Source organism: Micromys minutus (genome assembly GCF_963924665.1).
Source record: "Micromys minutus genome assembly, chromosome: 12".
NCBI lineage: Eukaryota > Metazoa > Chordata > Mammalia > Rodentia > Muridae > Micromys > Micromys minutus.
In genome coordinates, this window is record NC_137981.1 from 29,882,850 (window position 1) to 29,896,844 (window position 13,995).

Here is a 13,995-nt window from a genome sequence, read left to right on the forward strand (position 1 = left end):
TGGGAGTGGTGTGTTTCATTTATTGATTGTAAATGTTCTCAGAGGACTGTTCAGCCATCAGTGTTCTGGAGATTCACATCTCATTAATCACAAATGCACAGACACAGCTGTGTTCTGTAGTTGTATCCATGGCTGTCTTGGGCCTATTTTCCTCTCTCTGGGATCTCCTGTTCTTGTTCTTGCTATAATTCTGGCAGCGACAGGCACACACAGGACAATAACAACTTGTGAGAGCCAAGCTGGGGACATCCTGACACATCCAGCTCACCACAACAGCTCATGTAAGACATAGCAAGGTCTGTATGTCCTGGCTCAGAAGGGATGTGGAAACTCAGGGAGAGTCACCTGAAGAGGAGGGTGTGGGCTAGGAAGCACTTCTTGGTTGCTGGTGACATTGGTCTTTTGTCATTTTGGGAGTCAGATCCTGGTTCCGTTCTGAACTGTAGAAATGCAATAGCTAAGCTGCCATTTGGGCTGACATCACATTTATAATAGTGACAACTGGCACAGCAATCATGGTGCCATCTCTTCTTTCTTGTGGTTAAGTGAGACAGAAGAACTAAGAGTAAAGGAGAAGCTGTGTCTAACTGGTGCTAAAGGACAAACCACTCCAGTTTGTGGTGCACACTCTAGACATCCAGGTAGATCACTTGTTTTCATTCCTTATGTAAAAGTATAGGACCAGAATCTAGAGATAAATTATATGATGTTTGAACCTGAACAGATTAATAGATCAGAGAGGCCAATAAACAGCCTAATGGCATATGGGAACTTAGTGTATGATCTCATATTAGCAGAGCAAGACCATAATTTAAAAAGACAAAGAATATTTTCTCAACAGGTAAAAGCTCTTTCTATATCAAACCTGATGTCCTGACTTTGATGCCCAGGACCCACAAGGTAAAGAGAACTGACCATCACGGGTTCTCCTCTGATGTTCACACGTGGCACCATAGCAAATGACCCCATGCTCAAATAAAAATGAATAAATAATGTAATAAAACATTTTAAAAGACTAAGGAAACTCTTCCTCAAAAAATCCTGTAGAAAAACAAAGTAGCAGAAGGCATAGGCAAATTTTAAATATTATAAAATGGCTTTTAACATGGACAAACATACATCTTTACCCATAGCAAGGAAATGCAAATTAAACTATAATGAGATGGCATTTCTCAACAGCAGAGGGATTGAACTGGAAGCTTAGCCACACACTGTCCTGGGGAGAACGCCAGTAAGGGAGAACGTCACAGATCACTATACAGATGCAGAATGAGGCGGTTTCTATGGCAGAGGAGGTGCTGTTCATTTGCCCTTTGCTCCAGAGCGGTCAGACTTGCAATTATCGTTGAAGATAACTCTCCATCAAGACAGAAGCCCATGGAGACATCTGTTCATTAGAACTGTGTGTGATTCCCACATGTTGGAGATTGTCTAACTCCCCAAACATGTAGAGATTGATTGTGTGAGTCATAGACTATTAGCAGTAAGAGTGAGGGTGGTCTCTGCTGCTCAGCATAGGATGTTTATGTAGTAGCAAGATATACTGCTAAGGAAAGTCAGGGAAATACAAGAGTGGGTCTTGCAGGTGACGTGTAGGACAGAAGACTGAATGAGAAGGTATGCTTCTGCAAACAGAAATTCACACAGGCAAGGAGAGTTAAAAGTCCACAGAACTGGGTAACTGTAGGAAATGTCAGACACATTCCTTTTTACTTAGTTTGATTTCTGTTTTGCTGTATCTTTGGATATTTGTGTGCTGTGTATATGTATGTGACAAAGAGAAACACACACACACACACAAGAAAGGGAGGAGGGAGGGAGACAGAGAAAGACAAAGAGAGAGAATGTAAGTACATGCATGCCATAGTACATGTGAGGAGGAGGTCAGAGGGCAACATTGAATATCAAGTGCAGTCTTGACCCTTTCAGAAAATTGGAGTGTTGGTCCTTTGTTCTTTGCCACCACATACTCCTGCCTAGCAAGCCTGCATGTCCAGGGAGTTTCCTTTTTCCACCCCATCTGTTTGTAGAAGTGCTTGGGTTACAGACATACACTACTATGTGTGGCTTAGTGTGGTTTCCAGCAAACTGAACTCAGGTCTTCATGCACTTCACCTGCTAGCTGTACCCCTGACCTAGTTTTGACTTTAAGAGTTGTTATATTCATGTGGGGATGGAGAAGTACGGTACATGTGGCATTGTACATGTATGGAGGTCAGAGGAAAACTTGCGGGAGTTGGTTCTGTCCTTATACCATGTAGGTCCTGGAGACCAAACTTGGACGGACCATCATGCTTAAAAATAATATATTTTCATGCTGAGCCATTGGGCCAGCTCAAATGTAAAATAAATATCTAAGCCAAACAAAACAATGCATTGCATTCATTTACTAATTTGTGTATATGCTAAAAGTATAGGAATAAAATTAGGAACATTTAAATAGTGTCAACAAGTTGAAAACAAACAAAAAACCCTCTATCTTCATTAAAGAGCAAATTTACACATTAAACAGGGGAAAGAAAACATAATTAGCCTTTTGAATTAATCTATGATTTAGTGGACATTTATTATTAAACGTTTGAATAAAATAGTACCTTATAGTCTAGGGAGAAGAATGAAACAAATTTAAATTTTCTTAGCAACATATGTAGTAGTAAGTAATTCTTAGGCTATGTTGGGAAGATGTTGGAAGTGAACACATGGAAACACTTAAAGGTGAATCAGGTGCCTATGGGGTTTGACTGGATCAGAGGCTGCAATTCCAACAATGTTCACTGAGAGGCTTTTGTCACCAGAAGCTACATAGCAATAAACTCATTCAGTAGTCAGATCCTCTCTCAGGAAAAAAAAATAAAATAAAGACAGGATTCCTTAAAGAAGTTGCTGATTCCAAGGCTTGGGTAGTTAAGGTACCTTTCTTTTCTCAATAAAGGAAACATAAAATATGTTATACCAGAAAACAATGGGATACTTAAAACAATAACATGATCATATCAAAAATATACAGTTAGCATTAAGGGTTCCTGTTGATCAAACCTGAGACTGTTTGCAACTCAGAACAATATACAACAGTGATAGACTATGAACTCTTGAGTGAAAGAGCAATCTGTGTATTCTTAATGATAATGGATAAACACCAAACAGATAAACTCCATAGGGAAGGGAGTGTAATTCACAGTGTCATGCCATGAGGTAAGTGAGGGGTTGATGGAACTGAATAATCACCATGCTGCAGCCAAGGTGGTTTAGGACACCCACACTCATTTAAAACCAACATTGTCAATGGAATAGAAGTCTACGCTGAATCTTTGGTCATGAGAAGGACATTCTTATTGTTTCAAGGTGCTTCTCCAGAGATCATTTTAATGAATTAAGAGGAAAATGATAGTACTTGAACCACAGGGAACCTGTCTACTATCTAGCATACTTTGTAGGAATCTGTCCAAACAACATCTTGAGTAGGTCAGTAAAATTAGCATCACCAATGAGAAGCTGATGGATGCTGTATGCCTATGGAAGAGGATGTGGTGCTCATGTTTGGGATTCTGGCTAGAGACATAACCTGAAGCTCATGGAGGGCCAATTGCCACTCAAGATTTTCCCACTATGTAGCCCTTGACAGCAGAATAAAGGAGAATGGCCTGGGGCTTACCTGGGCAAGCAGTTGTGAAAGGAATACCTCTGAAATTTTCTGCTCCACGTAGAATTAATACTCTGTGCCCCAACCACCATAGCTCATTACTGAGTAAGCTCAATATGGGAAGATGACAGGATGGACATGCCTCACCTCCTCGAGAACCTTTTGCTACACATAAAGCTCAGAACCCAGGTATTGGTTAAATGATGGATCAGCAAGGCTTTTGGATTTCCCTAGTGCAAATACACCAGATAAATAAGCCTTCAAATAGGAAGTTCTGAAGAACCTTCTCAGCTTAGAGATACATGGAGGCCTCCTTCCTTCACTTTCTACATCTCAGCATCAGATATCTGTGTTAGTTCCCCATGGCCACACATTTACTGTTCACAACTGTATGTTGCAGGCTCTTGAGGCTCCTATGGGTGTCTGTCTATTCTGAAGCATACAAGACCCCAGTTAATTGATGACTGTTCTATAGCTCAGAGTTATTTCATAGAATGAGCTAGGTGGTCAGGTTTTGGGCAGAATTCCTTTGCTTGCAGCTGTAGGACTGGGGTCCTGTTTTCTGCTGTCTGGAGATGACACCCAGAGACAACCTGCCATTTCTTACCACATTGCCATAGTTACCCAAGCCTACTCACTTCCAGACCAGCACAGTTTCTCTTTCCTCCTCAACCTCCCCTTAATGGCGTCTCCCATTAGGTTATGTGCACCAGGCTAGTCTCCTTTCCATGAACTCAAAGGCAATGGTTTGGTGATCTGACTTGTGGACATTTCATCCTTTTTTTTGTCCATTCTCAAGGGTCAAAGTTTTACAGGGATGTATTTGTTATAGGCAGAATTCTTGGGGACCAGTTTAGAATACTATCTACCATAGCAGGCACTCTGATTCTGTGTTCTTGGATGACAGAAGATACTGCCAGAAGGACATCCAGCCACTCCCTTTTCTACACACTTTCAGACTGGTGGGGAGGCATTGCTCATTCTTATGTAGAGTTGCAGCCCTCCATCCTGGTCCCTTTCTTTATGCTCTGATGGGAAAAGGGTTTTTCACTCCTTTGGAAGCAGAAAACCCATGGTCCTGCTGATTTATATTATTTCCACCAGAGCCACAGGAATTTGGCATTTATTAATTGTCTAGTAAATCTGAGCACTTGATCCCTCAGGTTTCCTTGACATGATCTTCCTTTCCTCCTAATTACCTGATTTTAGCAGTTAAGGTGAAAGGAATTCTGGTTGCTTGACCTGTCAAGCATTGTAACTGAACCCAGCATTAACAAAGATAATTATGTGCTTGACTTAACAGTTGACCGAATGGTTCACAGCAACCTGTGCATGAAGTTCCTCCCTTTCTTATTCATTATATATGGACTCATGATGTCCTAAGTCAGGAAAGTGCCAAACCATTAACATAGCCTGGGTTTGGATTCTAGCACTTAGGGCCAGTGGTTGTGTTTACCAAGCCTGGCTGCAATATCAGAGCGGCAAAGCTCTTTTCAGAACTTGTCCTCCTGGCTTTTTGCTCCCGGTCTGATTAAATATTCACTATCTGCTGTAGCTGCTCCATTCAATTTGCTTTCCTGATGAAGACCAAATAAATGAATGAATGTTAACAACATTAATTATGTTTAATCTAATAAGATCTCATGTATTAATTGGCAAAACAGCAAACCCCCGGATTCTGGAATTCTCCGGCTTCTCATCAAAACACGAGTCATGCACAGCCATTATCTTGGAGGTGCAGAGCGAAAAATCATTATGAGTAGAATTTGTTCCATTTCATAAGCAAATCACTTGCGCTTTGCAGCTGGGTCTTCATCAGCTCAAGAAAGCTACCCAACTTGCCATGTAGGGCAGAGGCAACATCACACCCAGGGAGCATCCACACCCTGATAAGCCCCTCCAGGGGATTTTACACAGAGCTTGGCAACACACAGAAGGGAAGCAAAGAAATCTTTCAAAAACAGTGGGAATGTGACCATTTAAAATAATTAGAATTCATTACCAACTCCCCCTGCACCCTAGTCTCTCCCATTTGCTGCCAATGTAATTCAGTAGGCAATCTGCAGGAACTTCAAACCTATTCACTTGTATTGGCAAATTAGACCTGTATCCCTCCTCCTCACCCCCTACTAAGCCCAACTTGGAGAAAATGCCCTGGGTTTGATCAATTGCACATTTGTTTCAAGGAATAGCACCTTGGCCATTGAGGAGTCACTCGGTGATTGCTTAAAGCTACAACTTCTTACTTGCCTAGAAGCAATTACTCAGGGGGTGTCAAAGCCATCATAAGGAACTTGTCCGAGGTTAGAAATAGAGTTTACAGTATTTTCCCAAGACACTAGTGCATACCAAAGAAGTTGTGATCATTGGGACAGAGAGACACACGTGAGGAGAAACATCCTGCTGAGTCGGGGTACAGAGATTGCCATCTGCATTACTTGGCATGGAGGAAGCTGATTACATTGGAACCTCTATTTCACAGCAGATGGGTTCATTAAATTTAATAGCCTCCAGAGCCTTTAGAAACTGTGGTAAAAGCATGTGGAACATGCTGTGACACTTCACTTCTGGCCCCACAGTCATTAGAACTCTGGCACAGGCAATAAATATTATAGTACTTCATTTCCATCAACACAGATTACTATTATAATTATTCTTTTCAGTAGATGCTGCTGTGTCTTCCTGATTTAGGGAATCACTTTTAGCCACCCAAACATCATCCTCCTCCTATTGGTACTAGATTCCTCTTTTAAACCTTTTTTGTTGTTATCATTGTTGGGATTTTGTTTGTTTGTGTTTCAGGGCCTGGTTTGGTTTTCCCTTGAAGCTGATGTTATAAGAGTACAGAGTCAACTGTATAAACTTAACTTGAGAAAAGGTATGAACTGTCTATGGACAATAGTCAGTGGCAGAAAAGCTCAGTGCTGGAAGTGAATGAGCCTTTTGGCTTTCATTTGTTTATTGTTGTTTGTGAGTTTGTGGTTCTGTAAGTTACACCTGTTGATCAAGAAAGGCCAGCCTCTGTCTCTGCTAGTTGGATGAGACCGTTAAGCCCTGGTTTCCTGCAGAATGGAGTCATTCAACACTCTGATGTCATGTTAAGGTCTAACTCAAAGGGACACAGAAAATGTTGGTTCTTAGAACTCCGTTGCCTTGGCAGGTTTTTGCTGAAGTATGGCTGCATTTGGGAATCAGTCTTGGTACTTGGATTTGTTTTATTTTTTGACTCCCTTTGCCTTAATTCCTATGATGGCTGCAGATTCTGACAATGACAGCTTCTTCTGTCCACACTTTCATTATCCTTCTGGCCCTTTCTCTTTCAGCATCTAAAACGATTTTGTCTATAAAGACAGGCCTGTTTGATCCACAGCTCCACACAAGGGTGAAATGGCTGGAATCTCACACGGTAGGAAGAAATCAGACAGGAATGAAATGTGGTACAGGAAGGAGGGCTGAGAAGTCCTAGAGTCAGGCAGAGGAACTTTCTCTAGAAGTCCAAACCAATGGCCATGCCATTGTTTGTGTGTTCTTGTTATGTGTGTGCAATTCTTTGTTGTGATACCCCACTCTAAAGTTGTGGGATCATAATCTACTCAGATTATGTTTCTGTGCACTCTTAATTTATAAAACACATAAATGCATGGCTACTGTAATTTGATTTTGTGGTATTGGGAACATGAAGACCCCCATGCCCTAGCTATCTTCAGAACACTAAGAAAGGCTCTGGAGCATTCTTTTACCCTGTCTCAGCACTGCAGAGCCCAACTGTTAAGTTATCCTCTTGTGAGAATGGTAGCATCAAACTCTCTGCTTTGGCCTACTATTTTTAAAGATGTATTCATTTATTTTCACATTCACAAATGTTTTCCTACCACTTGTATGTATCTGGTGCCCATAGAAGAGGTCAGACAGGTGCAAGCTGGAAATCGAACCCGGGTCTTTAGCAAGAGCAGCGAGTGTTCTTCTCCACTGAGTCAACCATACACTTCCTGAACTGTGCATGATCCCCTTGTGTTTACAACAAGGTATTAGATTGATTTCATTGGGAAATATGACTGCAGAAATTATATCTGTCTCTATTAGAAAGCCAAACAGGAAAAATTATTAAATATTTTTTATATTTTTCTTGATTACTAGAGATAACTCAAATTCAATTCTGTGTTTATATCATCTCTCAAAAGCAAAGATCCTAGGTTCTTGGAAACACAGAATACATAGAATCTGTTATCATATATTAGAAACACCGCCTTAGGGTCAGATCTACCCAGGACAGGAAGCTATCAAGAGCCTCTCTATTGGCTGTGTCTAAAGCTGTTCTCCTGTTTTATTCCTCAAACCTTTGCTTTCTCAAACCTTTTTGTATTTTCATATATATTAAAATATATAATTTATTTTCAAATCATTTATATAATACATATATATATACATACATATATATATATATATATATATATATATATATATATATATATGTCAGTTCAAAAACTATAGGTATTAATTTGGTGTTTATGTAGCTGGGTTTACAGTTCTGAGCAAACCTCTGTAGCCCAGGGTGCATGGCATTTATTCCACCAGGTATGGCTCAACAAAGACCCTGTTATAGAAACAGATCAGCTAGGGCTGTGAATTCTTTAACAGAGAGATGTAAATGAGCACAAATGTCTGGATCTGAATGACTGAGTGTGTTTAAATCTCAGTTCTTCCATGTAACCGCCAGCAAATCACAGCTCAGCTAGGCCCTATGTGGTTCCAACCCTCAGGAGCATGTCTGCTTTTCTGTACCCTCTTGCTTCTTTTTATCCCTTTTGTCATGAGTGCTGGGATGCAAGCACACATTTGTCACAAGGCTTAGAGAGTTGTTTAATGACAGCCATTTGTCATAGAATCTGTGTACCTTGTAGCTTGGCTGAGGTGGAGCATGTTCTTTTCTTCTAAGTTTATTTGCTAACATTAACCATCATTCCACCCCTCTCTCTCTTCCTCTCTCCCCCCCCTCTCTCTCCCCTCCCCTTTCCCCTCCCCTCCCCCTCCTTTTCCCCCTCCTCTCCCCCTCCCCTTCCCCCTCCCCTCCCCTCCCCTCCCTCCCTCCCTCCCTCCCTCCCTCCCTCCCTCCCTCCCTCTCTCTCTCTCTCTCTCTCTCTCTCTCTCTCTCTCTCTCTCTGTGTGTGTGTTACAGAATTAATGTAACCCAAAATGGCTATAGCAGAGTTCCAGAGGCTTCAAAGTTATACTGAGAAAAAGTCTGTATAGATAAGAAAAAGAGCCAGACCAGGAGCAGAATGTGCTAGTGTCAGGTTCGAGAGCAAGCTCACAGAATCTAAAGTGAAAAGGCTGATCTAGGTCAGGTTCAGGGAGTAGGTCATGAACAGGAATGGCCAAGCTAAGTCCACACAGGCCACCAGGAGGACAGGCAAACCTGTGTCCACAGGTAAGGTCCACTCTGTGTGTGTCCTAGGTTCCTGAAGCATACACCAGGTACCAGATGTGGTGTGGAGCTATCTTAGTGTCAGGTGCCCATTACTTTAAGAGGTTCAGATGAGGGAGTTACACCCATTTGTCCATCTAGTATGTCAGTGAATCCTGTGTCTAGTTTTTCAGGCACGACTTTAATACTCCTGTATGTCTCCATGTGTTGGTCTCTCTAACAAACTGACAGTGTGGCTACATTTCTATTCCTTGGGATAATTGATGAGTCTAAACTGGGTGACTGTGCTTCAGATAGTACAGTAGTGTCTTGGTCCACTCAAGAGCGACACTTATCCGTCTCCCTTGGAACTGACACACACATACACACAAAAAAAGTACTTGTAAAATTTTTTTTCCTAGGGTAATACACAGAGTGAAAATCCACTTTTTTATACAATATAAAATAATGTAGAGCAGAATATAGCTTGATCTGACCCCAGCTGATGGTTCCCCCAATCCTTTCTCTGCTTCCAGATTTCTTAGCCATTCCCTTCCTGCCCCCCAAAAATGATGCTTGTTGCATAGGTAGTAGGGGCCTTTCATCCTTGAACTTTCTGAGGACTCAGAGGGATATTTTTGAAAACCACAACCAGATCTTTATCACTAGTCACCCCAGCATGGCTCAGAAATTTGGGCAAATTTTCTTCTCAGGACCAATTCTCATGCTCTGGCATGGCATAGACTAAAATGAACACATTCCTTCTATTACCAGCATGAAGAACAATTAAAATAATCCCAGAGTGAATCAGTCTGTGGTTTGCTATCAGCTGCCAGCTTCATGGCTCTTGTGGTTCCAGGATTGTCTCCATGTGTATGATTTAATTCTCTTATTCCTAGTCTGTAAGAATTGATAAGGTAATGTTAAATGTGGTCTCTGTGTGACTCTGCCTCAGAGATAGCACAGTTCAGAATTTGTCAGCTCTTTGGGGCTCATAACCTGCTTCTATTTACAAAGGGCAGGGGGACAACTCTGCTTTGTGGGGATTTGTTGTTGTTGTTGTTGTCTGCCTTCATGGTCTTTTAGATCTAACTTGTGAACAATATAGTAATTGAGGTTCCTTCCAACCTTACTCTGGTGGTGATCTGTGCTCCTGTCAGTTGTCCAAGCTAAACACATTGCTCAATCCCAGCTCCTCAGGGGAAATTCTCTCTTGTTTGGAACAAAGAAAGGATGAGCAGAGGCAGTAGTTAATTCAGGCAAACGGGAAAACGTTTTCAAATCAATCTCTATTATTTGTAATCAAAACAACTGGAGCATTGGGAACAACTACTGAACTTGTTATTGATTTCTATTCTGAAATGATCAAACACAAGATGGCCCAAGATGAAGTCAGGGTGGAGAACTCTGCAGTCTGCTTCTCTCTCAGATAGCCAGTTAAGCATCACTTGCCTTATATTTCCTTTAGGAAAGACAGGATCATGTGTAACTCCTGTTGGTGGACTTCCCATAGTATCCTAAGTATGGAACCAGTAGATAGCACAGCCCTTGTACCTTATAGGGTAAGGCCATCAAGAAACCTAATTAGAAAACCATTTCTTTCTTCTGAGAAAGATTTTGTTTGGAAAGACGTCACTAAGGGCTCTTTTTACTCCAATTAACAAATCAGAGTATTTAAAGTACAGTGGGATAACCAAAGCTCAGACTTTAGAGGAGCCTAAGGTCTATGCTTCTGGTGCCTGTAGAAACTTACTGCCACCTGATCTTTAAAGGCACAGCCCTTCTTCATTAGGTTCTACCTTCTGTCTCTGTCTTGGTCACAGCCATAGGGATCTCAAGAGCCAATCCTGGTGCTCTTTCTGACATAGACTCTCTGCACACACTATTCTTTCACCAGGAAGCAGCCTTTCTCTCACCTTACCTGGAACCCATGTGCTTTCAGCTTCATGATCATCTGCTCCTGTGACCTCCTCTCAGAGACCCTAGTCTACAGTGCAGTGCCTGTATTTGGAAACTTCTTGGCATGCATTTGGAAGTGTTCAAGAACTCGTACTGTCCCAAAAAGTCTGCACTTCTTTAGGCTTCTGGAGGAGAAAGCTTGTGTCTGGCTCTTTGCAATGTGCTCAGTGAAGAGCCAGGGCTGGGCAGTTGGTGTGTACATTCCTGGGGAGCATGTGAGTCTCATTGACTGGAGTCTTCCAGGCTGAAACTTATCTGGAAATAAGTTAGTACGAACAGCATTCTTCCAAACATTACCTTGAGTACAACCCAAATTGTTCAAGGCCATTTTTATAATCGATGTGATCAATGGATTCTTCATCCCATACTCACATATGACTATGTGTCTAACACACCAGTTCAAGGAGAAGAGACTGGCTTTATATCCTCCCCTTGAAGAACCAGGACAGTGGCATCCTCCTGAGTAGCCAGGGTCTTTCTCATTCAGCCATGTCATCTTTGAAGTAAAGTTGATCATACTTGTGTCCACTTTAAAATACAAGGAAGATTTTAAAAAGAAGTTGCGCTGCTTGAACATCTTGCTACTGGGCATGTAATGAGCATCTAGCGAGTCCTTGGAAATGAATTCTTGCATTGATTTTGTATTTCCCAGCCTTCCGTGGTTTGTTTTATCTAGTGCCTTGAGGCCTATTACTGTGGCGAGCAGAAGGTCATCATTGGTGCCAGCCGTCATTCTCAGAATATCAACTATACTGCTCGCTCATACATTACGTTACACCAAAGGATGCTCTCCCACCCCTAGGTTTTTGGACATGCTTCTTTTTCTCAGATTCTCAGCTCCTCTCCCAGGGAGATACATTTATGGCAACTGCATTATATTACTGAAATGTCATCCATCTTCTCACTGATGATCCATTTCAGGACTTTGATGATCAGTTATAATTAAATGAGTGCTTGGAATTTCCCATTCTTTAAAAATCCTTTCTTGCTTTTTATTACCCAATAACATGAAGACAATGGTCAGAGTCTGTGTTTTGTCTGTAACACTCAAGCCTGGCCTGTGGTTGATACCATATTGATCACCCTGTGAGACTAAGGTTTGCTCTGTCACCTGTCTCTCTGCTCAGTACTCATTGCAGTCGTTTCATAGACTGTGGACCACACTTTTCCACAATATGTGTAATTTTGTAATGAGCCCACATAGTAAGAAGAGAAGTAATACAGAAAGAATACCAACCACAGTATGGACAATGGTACTGAGAATACAGTTTAAAATATTGTCATGTTTCACTGTCTTGTGAATTCCATTCAGAGGAAATTGGTTAGTATGAATGACATTTTTAGCAGCTGAGTAGCAGTCCCTGCTCTCCTGCAGAAGGACTGGGGGAACCAGAGGTGACACAGATTTCAACAGAAGAGTTGATTCCGTAAGTCATTTCGTTTATGCCAGAGTGCTTGAGTCTGATAGAAAAGCTCCTAATGGTGGTTTCCTGCTATAGATATGGTTCATAGACGGAATGGAGAATGTGACCTTTTATTTTTCTTACTCAAGCATCATTATAATGAAGGTGGACTCCAGAGAGACTTGATATTAGGAAAGACTGGGAAGAATGTTTAGGTCCGCAAAACCTCCTTAGCATTAATACTCAGTTCTCCATCAAAACATAAATATTATCTGTTTTTAATTACTGGCCTCCTCTAGGCCAAGCTAATTACTGTGGGCCAGACTGAAAAGTTCCCAGAAAGGCTGATATCACAATGGAATGGTAGAGTGTTTCCTGAAGGAGATGCTAAGGAAATCCTTAATGAATTAACGTCTTGACTTTTGCAACAGAATCCTTAGGGCCTGGATGGGTGAGGTCATAGGCTTTGGCAGCTCTCTGCCTTTCCAGCACTTGACAATCTGCTTTGTATTAGTTTGCTGTTATGTAAAAGCAAAGGATCCCCAAGTTAAGAAGTATCAATCGCTGTGTGACAACGGACACAGAACAAAAATGTATCATCTTCAAAGACCCCTTTATAAATGAATGCCTTGCTTATTTTGTTCTGAGAATGCATGGGTCCTTTTTCCCCCCCATAGAAAGTGCTGTGGTTTTGTTAAACATATACTATTTAGAGGTTAAAATAATCTTAATCTTAACTATTAATATTATTAAGAACAGATTTTTTTTCAACCGTGGAAGACCAAATGCAAACAAGAAAAAAACTTGGAAAAGAACATGGCTGGCTGAGAATGTGGAAGAACATAGAGGGAGGGCAGCTGCCTGGCCACAAGGCCCATATTCACAGCGGCTTGTGCTGGCCTGGCAGAGCTGCGCATTTTTATAAGGTCTAGTGATTTCCGCAGACTTCACGGAATCTAGATCAAATGTGTCCATTTCCCCCTTCCCTTGTTATGATAATATAACACAGGGCTCTGTGAGGAGGACTTAGAATGTGTGGACTTTGTGGGTCTTCTTGTGAACCCAAATGCCCCTCCTCTGTCTGTAGCTGGTCAACAAAGGGCAGGGCTACTGTGGGCCCAGCACTGTTATAGTCTCCTGTGTGACCTCATTCATTTCCAGACACCTACTAGGCCAAGAGTCAGTCTGTCCATTGAACACAAAGGTGTCGTGATTTGTGAAATTCTTACAGTGAACAAGAAAAACCAATTTTCTGAATGATGAATGTCCATTATCTTGCTGTTCATTAGTAGCAAAAGTATTGAGCAGTGAAGTTGAAGGTCCTCCCTCATGATCTTTTAACCAAGTCATTTTAAAAACAAGCTCCCATAGAATTGTGCAAACTCATATTAACATATACATGCCGAAGCCATCTGTTATGGAAACTCAGTGAAGCCCAATAACTCATCTTAAAAGTTCTGGTGGCATCTTGCATGAGAGCAGAGGAATCTCTTGCAGGAGCCAGGTCATTCTCTATTTGGATTCAGATGACCAAATGTCTTAACTTCCAGCTGAATGCAAGACTATTTAAAGCCCATACCTGAGTCACT

General features: G+C 41.5%; 1 protein-coding gene across 1 annotated transcript in view; it reads left to right on the top strand.

The window, feature by feature from the left end:
- The window catches only part of CACNA2D3 (calcium voltage-gated channel auxiliary subunit alpha2delta 3), a gene marked incomplete at both ends in the record, with an annotated part of 779,660 nt that overhangs the window by 522,033 nt on the left and 243,632 nt on the right, over positions 1 to 13,995 (top strand). The window lies entirely within an intron of this gene.